The 20,811-nt window shown below is 46.2% G+C and overlaps 1 long non-coding RNA gene across 1 annotated transcript in view; it reads right to left on the reverse strand.

Annotated features, from left to right (window-relative positions):
• LOC116147360 (uncharacterized) overlaps positions 1-19,747 on the reverse strand; it is a 137,184-nt gene extending 117,437 nt beyond the window's left edge. Inside the window, exon 1 of the long non-coding RNA XR_004130874.2 lies at positions 19,692-19,747. This is a non-coding gene — a long non-coding RNA (uncharacterized LOC116147360). The remainder of the gene's footprint in view (positions 1-19,691) is intronic.
• Between the last annotated feature and the right edge of the window lie 1,064 nt (positions 19,748-20,811).

The following is a 20,811-nucleotide window of genomic DNA, read 5'->3' on the forward strand; positions in this document are numbered from 1 at the left end:
ATAGCCAAAACATGGAGACAACCTAAATGTCCATCAACAGGTGACTGGATAAAGAAGATGTGGTATATTTATACAATGGAATACTACTCAGCCATAAAAACCGACAACATAATGCCATTTGCAGCAACATAGATGCTCCTGGAGAATGTCATTCTAAGTGAAGTAAGCCAGAAAGAGAAAGAAAAATACCATATGAGATCGCTCATATGTGGAATCTAAAAAGCAAAAACAAAAACAAACAAACAAAAACAAAGCGTAAATAAAGGACAGAAATAGACTCACAGACAGAGAATACAGACTTGTGGTTACCAGGGGGGTGGAGGGTGGGAAGGGATAGACTGGGATTTCAAAACTGTAGAATAGACTACACTGTATAGCACAGGGAAATATACACAAAATGTTATGATAACTCACAGAGAAAAAAATGTGACAATGAGTGTGTATATGTCCATGAATAACTGAAAAATTGTGCTGAACACTGGAATTTGACACAACATTGTAAAATGATTATAAATCAATAAAAAATGTTAAAAAAAAAAAAAAAAAAAAAAAGAAAGCAGGTTCTGATCGGAATCCACACGTCTGGGGCAGGGCCTGAGAGTCTCCAGGTCTAACCATCTCCCAGGTGATGCTGACAGGTCTGCAGGTCTGCAAACCACACGTGGAGTACCAAGCGTCTACGTCAGTGATTCTCACCCTGGGTAAACATCAGAGTCACCTGGGGAGCTTTTAGAGCTAAGCTGCCTGGGCCCTGCCCCCAGGAATCATGCGACTGGCCTAGAATCAAATCAGTGCCCCCTCAGGTCAGTGATTTATTGAAGCTGACGTGCACTGGTTTGCAAAAGTCTATTGTCAAGTTTTCAGGTTTTTTATGAGCCGGTTGGTAAACGGAGCCACTGTTAACCATTAAATTATATAAACTTCAAATTAAATACATTATATTAAAAGCAAAGATAATAACTACTCAAGACATCACTTTATCATTACTTTATAACACTTAACAACTTCTATGCCCTTGAGGTTACATCTGTTGTACCTGTACAGTGGAAGTACTCTGCCATAGTGTGCTACTGTGTATTTCTTCCCAATGTTCAGTGATATCAGTCGTGGCAGGAATACTTACACTTCTGAAATCTGCAAACGTTACAAAGCAAGCTTCACTTTCCCAGAAAACTCGCTGTTAAACATTTGCCAGTGAACCTGCAGTCCTCCAATACCTGCCTGCACCATAATCCCCTGGGGGGGCTTTGATTAAAAAAAAAAAATACAGACAGCTGGAGACTATTTAAAACTTCCTGAACCAACTCTCTGAGTGTGGGACTTGAATTTTTTTTCCTGGAAATTTTTTTAAACAAGTGACCCAGGTGATTTCTTGCCTACAATGAAGTTACCTTAGAATATCAACTAAGTCTTCCTAATTGGCAAAACTCGAATTGGATGGAGACACTGTTCTCACTGGCACCATTATATTGTTAAGAAATCATTTTCAATGCATTTTGAAAAGACTTTGATTTGGGATCCAGTGAGTCACTGTCCCATCCAACTTCCGGGCAGAGCACTTCTCCCCCAGACCCCAGTAGAAAGAATCCACAGGAAGCTCAAGGGAGGCCTTGTCCCTTAAGTGTCCTAGTTTCTGACCCCACACCCCAAAGCATCAGCCTCGGATTTATCCTTGGTAAAGATGGTGTGTTGCCCAGAATTTTCCATGCTCAGATGTCTCGCCAGGCTTAGGTCCAAGTTCAGACCCTTTTGAAATGGTTGGAGAGAATTAAGAGTCAGGAAACCAAATGACTGGGATGTACAGTTCTGCTGAATCACATGATCTAAAGCTTTACTGGAATTTGCCAGTGTTTGTCCATCATGGAATGGGCGAGTGTGGTCCTTGTGGGGACTGATCTTATAGCCTGTCTAGTGAACAATTACTAAGCTTACTATTTCCCTCACCTTAGGTAGGCACTTACATTTAGTTCCTCTGCTTGTTCCTACAGAAACCCTCTAAGTAGGTATTTCTGTCACTATGTTACAAACGATGAAACTTGCCCTAGTATATGACATTCCTTAAGTTTTCACCTCTAACCATGGGTATTAATTTTCTATCCCTGCGTAACAAATTATCACAAACTTAATGGCTTAAAACAATACAAATTTATGATTTCTCAGTTTCCACCCCTGTGTCTGGAGTCCAGGAAAGGACTGACTGGGTCCTCTGCTCAGGGTCTCCCCAGGCTGAAATCAAAGTGTGGCTGGAGCTGTAATTCTCACCTGAGTTTCTGCCAAAGCCAAACGCCAATTAGAATATTGTTTACTTAGTTTTTCTTTAGGTAAACTCATTTTATAAAAGCTCAGTCTGTCCTAAGCAATAATGTCAATAGGAGTCCGTTTGATGGTCAAGTTCTTTTTTCCTAATGATACATTAAAATAAACATCATTATTTTTTAAAAGTTGTAAGGGTTCCATCTAAAATCATCTGTGCACCAGTTGTACCCACATCACACTTTAGAACTTCTCACTGGACCACAACTGGACTTACTGACACCTCAACCAGCACTAACAGGTCCTTACACTTACAGCTGACTTCTTTTGCTGACCAGCCGCAGCGAAGCTACTGAATCCAGGCTGCCAGACCCAGGCAAGTGCAGGCCTGGAGACAGGGGCATGCTTTTCCATACAGAAGCCTCCATGAATTGGATACACACATCAGCCCCAGAAATGAATTTCCACAGCATGTCCTAGAGTGTTCAGAGATGTTTTGAGAACCTTAAAAAGTATCTTCCAGTACAATATTTCATTCAACCTTCACAAACGGTGAGGTAGCTCCCATCATCCCCACTGTGCAGGTGAGGAAACTGAGATTCAGGGAAGTGATAGGACAGACAAGTGTAAGTGTCGGTCCTCTGATGCATTCAGAGATGTTTTCCAAGGCATCATCACTCTTTCCTACACAACTTACTAGTTTTCCTCTAGTGGCCATTTTCCTTTCTCTCTTGGTAATAGAGCTCACAGATTTTGTAGCTGAGTACATGGCTACCAGGAATAAAGACTGTATTTCCCAGCTTTCCTTGCAGCTAGGAGTGGCCACCTGACTCAGCACTAGCCAACTGAGATGCGAATGGAAGAGATGTGTGCGACCCCCACAAAGAGTCCTTCAAGAAACTGGGTATATCAGATTTTGCTCTTTCTCCTTCCTATTGACTGGAATGCAGCCACGGTGGCAGGAGCTTCAACAACCCTCTTGGAAAATGAGGTGACCTTGGGAAATGGGGGAAATAGATGCCATGTACAGTGAAGCCACAAGCTAGATGGATCTTCAGTCCCTGGGGACTTTTTGGAACCCAACTGCCCTACCAGCCCTACCTTCCCTCTGGACTGTTACATGAGAGAGAAATGAACCTTTACCTTGTTTAAGCCACTGTTGTGTAGGTCTAAGCTACTCACAGCTGAATGTTTTCATAATAAGCCATAGCAAGGAAGGGAAACGCCAAGGTTTCAATGTCCCCATTTTACAGATCAGGTCCTGTTTTCTTGGAAACACAACACCTGGTCCACAGTGGGGCTGTGGCAGCAAGAGAGGTACTGAGTCAAGGCCCACGGGTGGTCCTCTGTAAATGCTCATCCACTTCGGTGGAGCCTGAACCCAATCTCAGTACCTGCCACCTACAAGCCATCTGGCGCTGCAAATCCATCCCTTCTGACAGCTCCACTTAATGATGTGTTTCCTGTAAGCCAGCTCCTCACCAGCAATTAAAAAAACAAAATCAAAGCAGCCCCACCGAGTATGCCAGGCACTGACAAATATCAGATCAAAGCCAACCAGGCTGGCAAAGCTGACACCTTCTTCCCCGAGCTCTTTGGAGAACGTGGGAAATGGCAGATGACGGTAAGAGAGGGGAATCAAAACCTCGCTGGGGTTGAGGGGAAAATGAGCCCAAGCTAAATAATGCCCACGCGGAGATGGCAGGGAAAGGAGGAGTAGGATTTTGGCAGAAACATACTGGACAAGCACCGAAGGTATTGTTGGGCAGAGGAAAGAAAGAACTGTCATGTCTTACAGCATCTCCAGTGTTGACATAACTCTACTGGGTCTATAATGCTGGTCCAGCCCCTGGAATTCTGCCATGACATTTTCCCACTTCCCAAATTATTATTTCACACATCAATGACAGCTGGAGGTGGAATCCTTCCCAGCGGCAGCTGCCTCCAGCCCTAACTCCCCACTGGATTCTCCCCAAGTGGGATCCGCTGTACTGACAATATGCAATTTCTGGATTACTGATTTTTACTGCCCCCTTTCCATTAGCTCCAACAAGGGAGACAAGATATTGCTGGCCTAGCGGAAGGAAAAACAATTAATTGAAAGTCAGTATCCAGAAATGGAGAAATGATGGTAACTATGACTAGTGTTTATTTATTGCCTATAATGTGTCAGGCATCGTGCTGGGTGATTTACATCTTTAGTTCAGTAACGATGGCTGATGTTTATGGAGTATCTACTATATACCAGTCGCTATGTGACACATTTTCTCATGTATTAGCTCATTTGATCCTCTCAAAAACCCTACAAGGCAGGTACTGTTCTCATCTTCATGTCTCTGGTAAGCAAATGAGGCATAGCGGTGGGGAGGTTTTGCAAAGTTGCACAGCTAAGAAGTGGCCAAAGCTAGGACTGACCCGACACAAAGCACTTTCTATCACTGGAAGGGTGAAAATCTTGAACAAGCACAGAATAAACAGGAGGCGGAGACTCTAACACATTTTTCATTCCCCCTACCAGCTCAGCTTTATCTTTCTCCACACACTTATCACTATGTCATGACATGTTCATGGTCACATCCTGAATGTCAGTTCCATGAAGGCAGAGTTTTTTTTTTCCTGAGTTCTTCACTGCTGTATCCCCAGCTCCTAGAACAGTGCTGAGCACAGAACCAACGCTCAGATAATATCGGAGAAGGGAAGGAAGAAAGGAGGGAGTGGAGGGAAGGAGGGGATATTCAGTAGCATGGAGCACTGTTCGGAGAAAAAGCTGCTGTGAGCGCCATATCACAGAGGAGAAGAGGGCTAGGAAAGCAGGTTAAGGACTAAGCCATGGGCCCAGGCTTGGGAGCAGTTATAAGAAACAACTCTGAAACAGAATGATTGGAAGCAAAGGCCCACATGACCACATGGAAGATAACAACATTGACAGCTGGCCCTAGTCCAGGGGAGACAAGAGGAAGTGGTGGGGACAACAGCCAACTGGAAAACCATGTCCTCTTCAAAGGGAGTCATGGGAGAGGGGAGAACAGGGTCAATGCCAGCCAATTTTTGCCACATAGGAATACAGCCTTCAAGCCAGATTTCTGTGAAATAGCCCAACTTTTTCTGATAGTATCAAATTCCAAGTTCTTGTCATTGTTATTCAATGCTGTATGAATAGGAGTACAGCTTGGTTGGAATAACCCTCCCACACATAATTATAAAATCTAAACAACGTACTTTATTTATTTTTAAAATAATTTTTTCATTTGGTTTGTTTTGGAGGGGGAGGTAATTAGGGTTTTAAAATTGTCTTCTTTTTAATTTTTAACAGAAGGACTGGGGATTGAACCCAGGACCTCATGCATGCTAAGCACACACTCTACCTCTGAGCTCTACCCTCCCTGCTAAGCAATGTGCTTTAAAAATAACTACCTGAAGGCTCTGGAGAGCAACCAGAAGTCAAAAATAGAGGAGACTCTACTTTTAAAAATAGGAATTGAATGTGGGAGATTTGCACATTTATGGCTTTTTGCCTGAGGGCACTCACCAATCTTCCAGCAGCTCAGAGTGACAAAAAGCTGTAGCCATGGCTTGAGGTGTCATGGGCAAAAAATAAACAAACAAACAAACAAATAAATAAATAAATCTTTGAAGAAATAAGCCAAAAACTGCCCACATTTGGTGAAAGACATTAACTTACAAGTCCAGGAAGCTCAGCATACCCCAAACAAGATAAATAAACGTGAAAACCACACCTGGGTACATGACAATCACATTCCTGAAATTCAAATATAAAGAGAAAGTCTTGAAAGCAGCCAGAGAAAACCACCATTTTACATACAGAAAAATAATCCTATGAATGATAGCTGCCTTCTCATTAGAAATAATACAGGCCAAAGGAGAATGGAATAACATCTTCACAAGGCAAGAAGGAAAAAATCCACCAACCCACAGTTCTTTGTTAGGGACACTAATTATTCTTCAAATGAAAGCAAAATAAAGACATTTCAAATAAACGGAGACTGAGAGAATTGATCACCAGTAAACTTGTATTATAAGGACTGCCGTAGAAAGAGTTTCATGCTGAAGGGAAATGACACCGAACGGCAACTCACCGCTCCAGCAAGGAATGAAGATCACCGTAAGTGGTATAATGTGCGTCCTGAACAGTCCTGCTGACACTGCCTCATCGAAGACGTGAAAGAGCAGCCAGGTGAGGAAGGCGTCTGTGTGAGATCCTGTCCCGCAAACGGTAAGCAGAGGTTTACCCCTCTCTAACATCTGTGAAAGCAGGGGCTCTCCGAGGACAGGTGGGCGAACTCCAAGAGGGACCTTTCTTCTCCCTTCACTTTCTGATCCCTACGGAAGACCCACCCGGCCCGTCCACAGCCCCTGAGCAGTGGGGGCGAGGCTGGCTTAGGAGGTTTCACGGGCTCTTACTGCCTCTGTGTCTGCAAGCAGATTGAAAGTCTTTCAAGCCCAAGGCAGTGCACTATGAACAGGGAACCAATAAGACGTAAACTGCTTGTTCTAGAGGAAAAGTCCCGAAGGATTCAGGAGACCTGAGTTCTGGAATCTTCTAGACTCCCTGAGACGGTTCTTCAGCCCCTCCCTAAGTTCAAAGTAAATCGAAAGGGAGAGACTGATTGCCAGAAAAAGGGTGGTCTCAGCCTTGCCTCCCGTGCTGTGCACTGGGAGGTGCAAACCTGCAACTGCTCATTGGAAATGCTTGAGGCTCTTTAAAAAACAAAGAATTATTGTGTAGAAAGGTCCTTCTCTTACACATACTCCACTATTTTCAGGGTGTAAAAATCCAAAGGGAGGCTGGGTTTAAAACACTTAGGATTGGCAAGAAGGTGGAGAAATTGGAACCCTTGTGCTTTGCTCGTGGGAACGTAAAATGGCGCAGCTGCTGTGGAAAACAGTATGGTGGTTCCAACAAAATTTAAAAATAGAATTACCATATGATCCAGCAATCCCACTTCTGGGTATAGACCCAAAAGAATTGAAAGCAAGGATTCAAACATGTATTTGTACACCTATGTTCATAGCAGCACTATTCACAACAGCCAAAAGGCAGAACCAACCCAAATGTCCATCAGCAGATGAATGGATAGACCCAATGTGGTGTATTCATGCAATGGGATATTATTCAGCCTTAAAATGGAGGGAAATTCTGACACAATCTACTTACTACATGGATAAACCTTGAAGACATTATACTAAGTGAAACAAGCCAGACACAAAAGGACAAATAGTTTATGATTCCACTAATATGAGGTACCCAGAGTGGTCAATTTCACGGAGACAGAATGTTGAATACAGGTTACCAGAGGCTGGGGGAGGGGTCAGTGGGTATGTGTGGTTTCCTGGCTACAGAGTTTCAGTTTGGGATGATGACAAGGTTCCAGAGACGGATGGTGGTGAAGGTAGCATACCAGCATGACTGCGCTTAATGCAGTGCACTTACAGTGGTTAAAATGGTAAGTTTTATGTTCTGTATATTTTACCATAATAAAAAAAAAACTTAAGAAAAACACTTAGGAGCCCACAGGACACAATGAATTTTTTGGACTGAAATATGCATGGAGGGTGGTCTCCCATGTCCCAGACCTCAAGGGTAGCGAGACGTCATTCAGAAGCCTTCAGGCAGTAGGAACAGTGACTCTGCCAGGGTCACATGAGGTCATTTCCTTGATCTAGAGCCCCTCCCTCACTCGGGGCGTCTCCAAGCCAGGGTTCCCTTTTGGTGGCTTCCAATGTGCCCCTTCCCTCCCACACTGTCTCCCCAAGACCAGGCACATGTAATAATATTTCTTAATACAGCCACTTACTGGGTGGATTCATTTAATCCTCATGAGCCCATGAGGTGGGTACCATTGCCTTCATCTTACAGATGAGGAAACTGAGGCACAAAAATATTCAGCTGTGCGCCTGAGGTTTTACCAGCAGTTGGAGACAGAGATAGGATGCAAAAACCGACCAGCTGGCCACGGGCCATATTCTTAATCATAACTCCTGTCACCATCCTAAGAGAAGCTGTGCCTCTCACTGAGGAGGGAAGGCCCTGCCAAACCCAGGAGAGGGTTTTGTTGATGATTTGTTCGAGGTCTTTGTGATGTCAGGCCTCGAGCTGCTACAAGGACGCTGATGCCAATGGCAGCTCCCTTGTTCTGAACGCTTCCCGTGTCCCAGGAACCACCTCTTTCAATCCTCACAATTCTGCCAGGTGGGTAGATATTGCCCATTTCACAGATGAGGAAAGTGGGGGCTCTGAGTCATTGGCTAACTTGCGTGAGCTGATTGAAACCCGGGTGTACCTGATTTAGAATCTCTACCCTCAAACCCAGCAATTCTCAGCTGGGGCCTCTTTTGCCCCCCAGGATGCTAGGCAATAACTAGAGATGTTTTTGGTTGTGTGGACTTAAGGGGAATGCTACCGGCATCTGTGAGTAAAGATCAGAGTTGCTGCTAAACATCCTGCCGTGAACAGGATAGCTCCCCACAAGGACCTCTGCAGCTCCGAATGTCAGCGATGCTAGGTTGAGAACCCCGCCCCAACCCTAGGCAATGAGTAAGAGCGGTGCAGGGAATCTCCGGTTTAGGTTTTTAAAAAATGCTCCCAACGTCTTAAAATACATGCCTCGGCACGTCGACTGGCTATCTCTGGGTGGTGGGAACGCTGGTGAGTTTTATTTTCTTCTTTTGGCAAAACTGCATTTTCTAAATTAACTTTGATGAATATGCATTAGTCTTGTAACCAAATGAATTTCAGCTGTTTAAAAAAGCCCACGGGCTCCAAGTCGGAGAACCCTTCTGGGCTGCCATTTCGTCCCCTGAAGCTGAGTTTCAGGAAGATGAGTCAGGGTCGTCTGGCTCTGCCCCTTAGCAGACGCTCAGCCTGAGACTTGGCCTCTCTGAGCCTGTTTCCTTGTCAGTGACATGGAGATGATAACCTCTGGGAAGGTGCCCCGGTGGTCCCTCTGGATGCCCGGCCAGGCCAGGTGCCGGGCGCTGGGAGTTGAGCATTTCACACGCATTCCCTCAGTTAACTCCCCACAAGCTCATGAGATTGGACATTGAGCCTCAGGAAGGAGAAGTGGCTTGCACAGGATGGTGGTAAAACGGAGACTCAAACCAAAACGCTGGGCTCCTGCAGGCCTGTTCTTGATGTCTGCACCACCCCACCTCCTGGCTCCACACCAGCCAGCAAGTTAAGGACTCAAGCGGCAGCAGCTTCTGCTGCTTCTGCTGCTTCTGCTCATGGAGGCACTTGGCCAGCTCCGTGTGCAGCTGGTATCCCGGCACTCCTTGAGCACAGAGGGCTGCGTTGTGTCCATCTTGCTCCATCCTTCAGGCCCAAGGGGATGTGGGACAAACCAGCTCAGTAACCCACCTGGGAATGACGCAGGAAGCTGCCTTCCCTAACCTTCCCAGGCAGGGGATAAAAGCCAGGTTGGGTCAGACCATCAGAGTGGGGTGGGGGGCAGCCGACTGGGAAACAGGAAAAAAGCCAATGTTGAGGCTCCGAGGAGGTCGGGTGCAGCTCCTCTGTCTTCTCTCCGCCTCCACGGTGCTCCTTCCCGTGAAGATGTTACCCTGCCCTCATCAGGCTGAGGGCTGAGCTCAGATGAGCCCTCGAGCACCTGGTGCTCCACCAGATGCTGCCAGGCAGCTCCAGGCTGTGACCTCTCAAAGGCAGGGCGGGCAGAGTTAGTAGATGTTTTAGTATAAGTATGTCCCATGCATACTTATACTTTAAAAATTATTCGTTGTCTATTTGAAGTTCAAATTTTACTGGGCACCCCGTATCTTATGCAGCATCCCTACGTGGAGGACAAGGGCCAAGGACTGCAGCGCTGGCCCTTATCCTGACGACTCTATTTGGACGGGGTCATGGCGATCTCTCTCGTATTTATGCTGGGAGCTGAACCCTCTCTGGCTCAGCCTCTGCACCTTTCCCAAAGGCACACTTGTTTACTTCCTTTTCCTGCCCAGTATCCTCCCTTGGCTCCCCACTAGCCAAAGCCAAAGGCTAAACTCTTTGACCAAGTCTGTTCTCTGCACTGCTGCACCCCCGGGGACCAGACAGCGAAGGGTGCAGGGACCACTGGCAGGGTGAAGAGATGTGCTGTTCCAGGAGACTGGCCCCACTATCTCCAGCCTCGTTGCTCCTTCCTCCCTCCATCCCTCCCCCTCCCACGCATCCTGCTGGGGCCACAGGGAGTGTCTTTCACCAGGTCTGTCTGGTGACAGAACTGGGATCTGAGTGCTGTCCCGTGCTTCTAACCCCCACGCCCGCCACCCTGATTTCACCGCCCCCTGAAACAAGGGCTTCCATCTAGTAACAAGAGATGTGGCAAACTTCTGCAAACAAAATTCTGTACCAGGCAATCCTCAGTGAGGTGAGGTTGCCCTGCTGTTCCTATTTGTGCTGAGAAGCTAACTCCCCGAGGGAGAGGCAGCCACACAGCTTTCCTCTCTGTCCCCAGAGACAGCCGTGTAGCATCAGGCAGCTGTATTTTGTACCGGAATGCTCTCTAACAAAACTGATTTACCTCCATTCTTTCCACACTTCCCCAGACAAGGACCCAATCAACTGAAATAAAAGTCCATCAGTTGTTTTTTTTTTCCATTAACTGTTGGCCAGTGAACCCCTGTGCTGGATGCTGGGCACAGGTAATCAGGACCAGGACACAGCTCACGGCCTAGTGCAGGGGGAGAGTCAAGGAGACAGGAGAATGAACTACTGGGCTGTGATGCACCAGTGGTCTGTGCGCAAGGAGTTACAGGAGCCCACGGATGGCACCCTGTCCCACCTGTAGAAAGCAAAACCTACCATGAGGCATGAAGGATGAGTAGGAATCAGCCAGGAGAAGTGGGGGTGAGGACAGAGAAGAGTATGTGAAAAGGGAAGAAGAAAGTGTAAAGAAAGCCCACCCTGAGGACCAGAAACCTCAGCATCCCTGAAGCAGGGACTGTGCAGCGGGGCGGTCAGGCTGAGGACTCGACCCTGAGGGCAGTGGGACGCCACGGAAGGCAAGTACAGAGACACACTTACTGCCCCCTGCTGATCCAGGGCTCCCCCTCCCTGCCCACATTTCCCAGCCCCTGGCAGCTGGCTGGGGCCACGTGAGGAGGTGGAGAACGAGACACACGTGGTGACTCACAGCTGGGGAGATGCTCTGGTTGTACAGGCTTAGTAGGTATCAAATCAAAGTTGGATCAGAAATATTTAGGTTTGGAGTGAGCATGAGCGTCTGCAATGAGTTCATGGCCGTTGGATTCCAGTCTCCGTTCCACAGGCTGAAATCGCTGTCTTGTACTTTGCGGTCACAGGGTGAATAAGTGGTGGGACCAAAAGAAGACCAAGGGGGCTGGACCATCTCCAAGGCAGCCTCGACTCAGCTCCCAGAGGAGCAGACGGGAGGACCATCAGGGCTTGTGTTCTCACCGTGCCACCACTGGTGGACCGCAGCCCCCTGGTCAGCCCCTCTCCCCTCTGCCTTCTGCACTAGGGTTTTTCTGAGGCTCCTTTGCAGTCTGGGGTGGGATGTACCCTCATCCTGGCTGGTGAGCTGTATGAGCAGGTCTCTCAAAGGTTGCTAGAAAGTGCATCTTCTCAAATCAAAAGACATCAGCTGACAAAGAGCCTCTTGCCCATGACCTAGGTCCCTCCAGAAGAAGGTAAGGACATATGTCTGAAGGTTTGTCACCGTCTCATGACTCTGAGATGACAAGTCTGAGGGCAAAAGGTCAATCTGGAAAGGCCTGGGTCCCTAGTGACACTCCTGTGATATGAGATCCTTCTGTTCTCCAGGCTTCTTGTTACAAGACAAATATTCTCATCCTTTTAGCTCCTGTGATCAGGGTCTTTGCTACCGACAGCCTAACACACCCTCACAAATACGCTTTTCTCCTTCACAAATGCGATCTATCAATAGTGTCAATGGTGATCTCGGCCCAGGAGGATGGGCCCCCCTGATGACTCAAGAAAAAAAAGCCAGTTGTCTCTGTAGACTAATTGTCATATCCACCTTGTACGTGTCCGGAATCTGAGAGACAGAGAAGCTGGAGCTGGCGATTTGCATCTCCTTAGTTTGGGATGTTGGCCCCTGTTCCTGCAGGTCGTGGGCCTGCAAGGTCTGTGTTTAAAACTTCACAGCCCCGTGCCTGGATCTGAGGCTGATCTGATGCCAACTGCTTGTGTGTCTCACATCTCCTTCCAGCAGCCCAGCGTGCAGCCCCACGGCCATCTGTGAAGGGGCTTTACAGGCAGGCTTAATCATTATCGATGCTTTCTGCATCTGTGGGAGGCAGCCAGGCCCATGCCCAGGCCGCCATGGCCTCCTGCATACACATCCCTGTTCCCCCAGCCAATCAGGCCCTCCATCCCTCTCCTTTCTGCCTCAACAGGCAGAACCCTGAGCCCAGCAGCTGACACACCCGTGTTTACTTCATTTGTTCATTATTTTGTCTCACTGCACAAACGCCGATCTTACATTCATAGAAAGTAAGAGTGGAAGGGACTTTAGAGGACAGTGGGCAAGGGCGTTCATTTTATAGATGGGAGAGTGAGGCCCAGAGAGGAGGTGGAGATGGCCCGTGCTTATGCTATGACTTAGCGACAAAGCCAGAACTAAAACCCAGGCCCCCCTGGGTACGGAAAAACCTCTTAAACATAGACCAGGCACCAATACCTACATGTACATGCAAGTATTACAATAAAGTAGAAGGGTGTCCCTTCTTGGCTTTGAAATGAGATCACAAAGAGCTTGTGCTCAAGTGACATTAGGCAGAAACCCTACTTAAAGTGCTTGGTTATTTAAAAGGCTTAAGTCCTCACGTAATCGAAAAGTCCGGAGACACACCCACCTGGACCCGGTAAATTAAGACATCTCTCCTCTGGATCCCCCATCTCCTGGCTCTGCTGTCCTCCACGCTGGCTGGTGGGTGGGATCTCCCTACGAGGTGGCAGGACAGCCCTCAGCATCTCCAGGCCCACGCCCAGCCACCTTCACAAGCCCAGAGGGAAGGAAGCGCCCCCAAGAGCCGGGGTGACCCACCTCCGAATAGCTAAGTGCGGCCAGAAGACCCAGCGCTCAGCCCTGCACCCGACCCCCTGAACAAGAGTCAGGAGTGGGCGGGGCCCTCCAAGAGCACCTGGCGCTTCATCAGAAACGTCAGATTCCCACTCAGTAAGGAACGTGCACTGTAGTCCCTTCACTGCCGTGCAGACCCTGGAACAATGACTCCCGCGTGTGAATGAGTGAATGAATGAATGGTATTTCATAAATGCTTACTGACTGGCTGAACCACTTGTGCTGTGTACTTATGCTATCAGGCCCCGAGGACTTTCCCATCTCTCTTCATATTCCCCCCAGTCGCGTCCCAAGGTCCAAGACATGGGAGGAACCCGTGAGCAGGAAACGGGGGAAGGCACCTATTTTGATTGTTTCAGGATCAAGAAAGGCCCCTGCCCAAAGCACTCCCCGCTGTGCCAGGAGCTCTTCCCTTAGCAGCACACAGGACCATTGCAGAATAAAGAGCACAGGCTTCTGACTCCACAATCATGGCTCTTTCCACCATCTTTAACACGTGGGACCAGAACCCAAGCACCTGCTCCCACTCGGGGAGCCACACTTCTCACCCAGAGAGGAATCCCACGGAACACAGCAGAAGAGAGGTTCATGCAACAGGACAGAGAGACTTGTGTAGCCTGATACTGAGTTGCCCCCTTACAACTCTCTTCCTCTCCCTGCTGTGACCTGGGACAAGTGACAAATCTACTCTGAGCATCCCCTCTCTCTCTGTATTGTGACAGGACATAGCATTGGTGCCTTCCTCATAGGCAGCTGTGAACTGAGACAGGGATGGAGGTGACCACCGTCCATCCCCCATTATTTCTGAGGGGGAGCCCATCTCTGAGGTAGTGCAACCCTGATTCACCAGGGAGGTGGCATGTGATCCAAGTCCATCCAATCAGAGTGCCCCATCCGCCCTCCCACAGTGATTGGGCCATGGATGAGCACATGACCTGAAAAGGACCAATCCAACCCCTGCAGGACCTTTATGAAAAGGGGGTGGGGTCAGATCCAACCAAAGCAAGTGGACTGGAAGTGGGGGAGGGGAAGTTTCCCACAAGGAAATCGAGATGCTGTTTCCAGAAGAAGAGGGAATGTGGGCTAGGCTGGCCAAAACAGCAGATGGTCATCACAGACATCAGCAGGAGGTCCCAGGAACTGAGCTGGCATGCTGTCAAGTATCAGACCATCAGTTTCCTGGTGATCCCAAATTACCCAGAGCACTACCTACCACTCAACCCCCAATCTGGAAGGAGGGTCCCGGTCAGAAAGTGATTCAAAGACCCTAAATGAGGCACAGAGGAGTTGAATTCGCTCCTCAGTTTGAATGCGGGACTCGGGTCATTTAAGTTTTATCAGCAACTCACCACTCTCTTGCTGACACTGTAATTATTTTGTCAGGAAGCTTCTCTAGTGCCAGGCTCTGCTTTCCCCCGCAGCCTCCCCGGGGCTTGGTTGTAAACAGAAGGTTGGCTGCAGATGAGCCAGGAGCAGCAGAACTGCAGTGGTGAATCAGGGAAGCAGCTGTGCAGAGACAGCGGGATGAAGCTTGAGTGTCCCTCTCTGCTGGTGCACCTCCATCACCTCCACCACCCGCTCCCCTCCACCAGCACCCGTTGCACATGACTTACTACTGTCTAGGTGTCATCCATCAGCCCCACCACCTGCCAAGCCAACTCAGCACCTGATCCTATCCATTCTCCCTCCTAAATCTTCCTCAGACTCCACCCTTTTCTCACCCACCTTTTTCCCTGTTTCACCGCTGGCTGACTGTAGCATCCTTCTCAGTGATCTCTGTACATCCACCCTTGCCATTCAGAAGCCACTGTTAACTCTTCAAGAAGCAAATACGGCCCTAGTATCCCCTTCAATCCCCCATTAACATCTTTCCATTGCTCCCTCTTGCCCTCAGAATAAAGTCCAGGCTCCTTGGCATGGCTTAGAGGAACCTGCATGACTCGGCCACTGTCTAACTCCTTTACTGTCACTCTGTCACAATGAACTTTGGGTTTCTCGGATGTGCTAAGCTCTCTCACCTCTCTGGAGCCCTTACATGCACTGTTTCCTGTGCCTGCAACACGAATCTCCCTTCCTTCACCTGCTTAAGCCCTAGCCAGCCCAGTTCTCAGCAGAGAGACCACCGCCTGCAGAAATGTTAGTCTCCCCACCTGCAGGCTCCCACAGCACCCTGCTCTTTGCCAATCATGAGCAAATTGTAATTCTTTATTTGCTATAAAACACACACACATACACACGCACAGAGTAAGCACTTTATGGGAAGGGAACTTGACTAACTTGTTCACTGTTCCCTCAGCACAGTGCTTGGCACATAAGAGGCACCCCCAAAATTATTTGTTAAATGAAATTACTTTCTCAAATACTTCTTATCCCTAGTTGACACTTTTTCACTTTTTACTGAGGCATAACACACGTATAGAAAAGTGTGCATGTCACCAGTGTACAGACTGGGGTGATTACAAAACAAAGCTGCTGCAAACCTTAGAGCACAGGTTTTTCTGTGAATACAAGCTTTCATTTCACTTGGGTAAATACCTATAATTGAGGTTTGTTGAATTATGGGCTAAGTGTATATTCAGTTCACAGAAAGACTGCCAAACTGTTTTCAAAAGTAGCTTTACCACCTCATAATCTCACCACCAATGTGTGAGAGTTCCGGTTGCTCCACCTTTTTGTCAACACTTGGGACTGTCAGTTCCTCTCATTTAAGCCATTAGAATAAGTGTTCTGTGGTATTTCATTGTGATTTTATTTGCATTTCCCTCATGCAAAACAGGTGGAACATCTTTTCATGTGCTTATTTGCCATCTGTATATCTTCTTAAAGTATCTTTTCAAATCTTTTGAGCTTCAGAGTTCTTATATATTCTGTATGCAAGTCCTTTATCAGATAATTATTTACCAATATTTTCTCCCAGTCTATGACCTGTCTTTTCCTCCTCTTAATAGCATCTTTCAAAGAGCAATGCTCTTAATTTTGATGATTTCCAGTTTATCAATTTGTTCTGCAGTGTGGAAATTTTCTTTGGGCAATAAGCCAAGACAATCACAGATTGATTCCTTTCTGTCAGAGATAACTGCTCTCACTGTTATGTATGACCATATGATATATATTTTCTTTTTCCCCTAATTTTTGAGTTAATTTAAGGCAGAAGGGTAAATCCAGCCCCTGTTCCTTCATCTTGGTTTGAGTAAAAATCTCCACAAGTTTTGATACTTAATCTCTTCATTATCTTTCAGTTGAAAATATTTTCTAATCTCCATTGTAATTTTTTTCTTTGACATGTCAGGTATTTAAAAGTGGATTGCTTACTTGCCAAACATATGGGAGTTTTCTAGTTATCTTTGGATTAATTTCTAGCTTAATTCTACTGTAGTCTGAAAACATGTTTTGTGTGATTTCAGTCCTTTCAAATTTGTTGAGACTTGCCTTATGGCCCAACGTGTGGTCTATTTGGTTAAATGTTCCATGAGCTCTTGACAAGAATGTGCACTCTGCCGTTCTTGGGTGCAATGCTCTCTATATGGCAATGAGGTCAACTTAATAATGTTGATTGAATATTCTAAATCCTTACCTGTTTTTATCTCATTTTTTTCTATCAGTTACTGGTAGAAGCATATTAAAATCACCCAGTATGATTGGGATTTGTCTGTTTCTCCTTTTTATTTTATTGCCTTTGAGGCTATGTTATCAGATACAAGCAATTTTAGAATTGCCATAGCTTCCTTATGGAATGTATTTTTTTATCATTACGGAATGTCCTTCTTTACCTCTAGTAGTATTTTTACCTTAAAGTATACTTTGTCTGGTATTAGCGAAACTATTCCAGCTTTGTTTTATTTTTTCAGTTATAAAAATTTCATTTGATTCTTTTTTACAGTTTCTTGTCCTCTGCCAAATTTCCTCATCTTGTCATTGAGTGCTCTGAACATTTTAATAATTATTATTTTAAAGTCCCTGTCAGATACCACTGACATGTGAATTTCTGTGGTCCTATCTCTGTTGGCTGTATCTTCTCTTGGTTTTCGTTCTAATCCTGGTTTGTTTGTTTGTTTTTGTATTCTAGCTTATTTTTTGTTGCATGCTAGACATTGTGGGTGGAAAATGTAGAGGGTTTTAACCTCTGCATCATATTTTCTTAGCCTGAATCCTCCCAGGAGGTAGAAGCTGAGACCTTGACCTGTATACAGATAGTTCACTTGGGGTGGTAACCCAAGTGCCCAGGAGTGGGGTTCTGAGTAAATTATAAAGGGAAAGAGAAAAGGCCAATTTATGGGGACATCCTTGAGCTCGTCATTACCTTGGGAGATGGTGACTGATCCTGCCAAGACCATTTAAAAGTATGTAAATGTATCTCAAAAATTTCCTCCTGAAGAATGGAAGGTAGAAGCACTTATTTCCCAGCTCACATCTCTGGTTGATCAAGGGTTACTCTGTGAGTGTTTAAGTCCCTTTCCCTTCCAGGTTGCATGTGCATGAATGAAAGGCAGGTTCCCACAGGCAGAGCACAGGGAACCCCTGGCCTGGGCAGCTGGAGAGACGCAGAGACTGAGGCAGTGTTGTTCAGTGACGCCTGCACAAAGCTGGTTCTGGCAGCTGTGGCTGGAATGAAATACGGGGCGGTAGGATGCGAGGAAGGACAAATAAATGTTCCACTTTCTCTCCAAAAATTTGCTTTTGCTTCTGGCAGACAGCTAGGTAGGAAAAGATCAACTTAATCCTATCAGAGGTTGAGATGACTTAGAGCTGAGCTTCAGTCTTTCTGAGAGAAGAGGATCTGTTTCTGGTTCATCCTTGCAACAAGGAGCAGCTCTCCAGGGCTCTAACTCAAGTCCTAGGCTGTGTAGGGCCCCCCTCCCTTGGCAGGCCCTGAATGCCAACGTTTGTTGCCCTAGCTCTACAGATCTGCCAGAAATACTGCTCAGCCCATCAGCCTCAGCCTCTGCTTCCAAACCAGTAAATGCCTCAAAGGAAAAACTGTTGAAACATCAGGCCCAATGCTGGGAGCTTCTCTTCTTTCTGGGATGGATCTTGGCCCCTCTAATCCTGGCTGCCTTAGCAGCTTTCTAAAGCCTTCAAAGGGATTTTTTTTTTTTTTTTTTTTTTTTTTTTTTTTTTTTTTTTTGGTTTGGGCTTTCCATTCGTCCTCAGCAGGAAGATTGGTCCAAGACAAGCTAGACTGCCATTGCAGAAGCAGGACATCCAGTTGCTCGTGAAAATGGTACGGAGGTGAACATGCACTTTGATGTGTTCAAAACAGCCTTAAAGAGTAGAATCATCTCAAAAGTCAAGTTTGAGCTCTGCATCCATTAAAGGATGGTCTCCTCCTTTGTCACTGCCCCCACTTTGTCAGGATCCCCCTGGCCAGGTCTGGCAAGATGCCTGGCACTTAGCACATACTCAGTAGACGTATTTTGAATGAACAACCTACAAACAGATGACTTTGGATGGGGCTGGGGGGCACCACTTTAAATAGCATTGAACCAGAGAGTGAGCGGCCCCTTCTCTGTCATCCTTCAGGAGAAAGGCTCAGGACGGTGCTCGGATGTCCTTAACAGTCCTCTAACACCTGTCATTTTCCCTTTCAACAAGAGGAGGGCCGATCTAGGGTAAGAGCCTTCTTAGACAACAGTATCTAGCTGGTCTATAATCAAATTACTTCCATTGTAGTTACATCTCCTGCTAAAGCCTATTTATAGAACATGATCTGGGCTTTCTGTTTACAGTAGTGACATGTCTCCTTTTGAGTAAACTCATGTGAGTTTACGTAAACAAAAATATGAAGTTAGCAGTGGCCTGAATCATATGTAAACATGGCAAAACTCACGAAGGTTGTGTGCAAAGAAGTGAAATTTGAGGAACAGTGCACTTAAGGAGCTCTCCTTCATTGGGAACAGAGCGTAATGGAGAATAAAAGCTGTGACATGGGGAATCCAGATCACAAGAGACCCAAAGCCAAGGGCCTGGCCCTCTAGGGCTTATCACCTAACCAGGGAGGAACCAAGGTAAGGGGACCAGATGATCACGCTGCCTGAAGTGCCTCCACTGGGTTGTGTTCCTTTGGGTTACAATGACCCATTTCCCAGTGATCCTATTTCAAATATAAACACTTTTTGAGGAATCAAGCATCCTCACTAGCAACTCTGATGCCTGTCTGCCCCCTAAGACTGAGCATAGACAAGTACGCGCATCAGAACAGGGAGGTGGGGGAAGTGAGAACTTTCATGTGGGTGCCTGGGACTTGAGAGATACAGGAAGAATTTTGGAGAAGGATTCAGGTGCCTTCTTCATAAGCATTCACAAAACATTTTCTATTCACCCTTGAACCTTCACAAAGGCGGGCCTAATACTCACCAACAATGGGGCAAATCCTCCCACTTCCAGAAGCTTCCTGAGTTCCTGAAATGAAGTCCACTGATTGGATCAGAACAAATTTACTGCAAAAAAATGCAGTCTATTCCACTCCCGTGTATATAGCTGAAAGGAAAAAAAAAGAAAATACTAATTTGAAAAGATACGTGCACCCCAATGTACATAGCAGCACTATATACAATATACAGTGCCCACCTATAGATGATTGGATAAAGAAGAAACACATTATATAATATACACAATGGAATACTACTCAGCCTTAAAAAAGAATGAAATTCTGCCATTTGCAGCAACATGGAGAGACCTAGAGAATATTATGCTTAGTCAAATAAGTCAGAGAGAAAGACAAATACTATATGATAGTGCTTATATGTGGAATCAAAAAATAATGCAAAGGAATATATATGCAAAACAGACTCAGACGTAGAAAACAAACTTATGGTTATCAAATGGGAGAGGGAAGGGGAGGCACAAATTAGGGGTATGGGGTTAACAGACACAAACTGCTATATATATACTATATATAAAACAGGTAAGTAACAAGATATAGCATAGGGAATTATAGCCGTTACCTTGTAATGACCTCTAATGGAGTATAATCTACAAAAATACTGAATCACTATGCTGTACCCCTGAAACTAACATAATATTGTAAATCAACTATACTTCCATTACAAAAAAGCAAGGTCTGCAGAGGCTGCAGCCATGAGGGGGCAGAGAAAGCCAGTGGTCCTGCCTATCACGTTGGCCTGAGATGAGCGACTTTTATTTCCCCCAAATGCACCGTGACAGTTACAGAATCACCCACAGCACCCATACCCAGTTTAATTTCCAATCATGCAGCCTTCACAAATGAGTGATGGGGAGAGAGATTTATCAGGGAAATCTTTTTACTGATGTAGCCACTAAACCTATGGAACATTTTTCTTCTTCAATTTCTGTCTTGCGCTTCCTGCAGAAATAAATAAGAATGAGTTAAGGAGCCTCTCTGGGAAGACAGAAAATAAAATATGCACATTTCAGAACCAGGAAACATCCTGTCGTAAAAGGTGGAGGCTGAAAAGAAAGGAGGAAGACGAGAAACAGCCCAAGAGCCCAGTGT

This window comes from Camelus dromedarius, chromosome 18 (assembly GCF_036321535.1).
Source record: "Camelus dromedarius isolate mCamDro1 chromosome 18, mCamDro1.pat, whole genome shotgun sequence".
NCBI lineage: Eukaryota > Metazoa > Chordata > Mammalia > Artiodactyla > Camelidae > Camelus > Camelus dromedarius.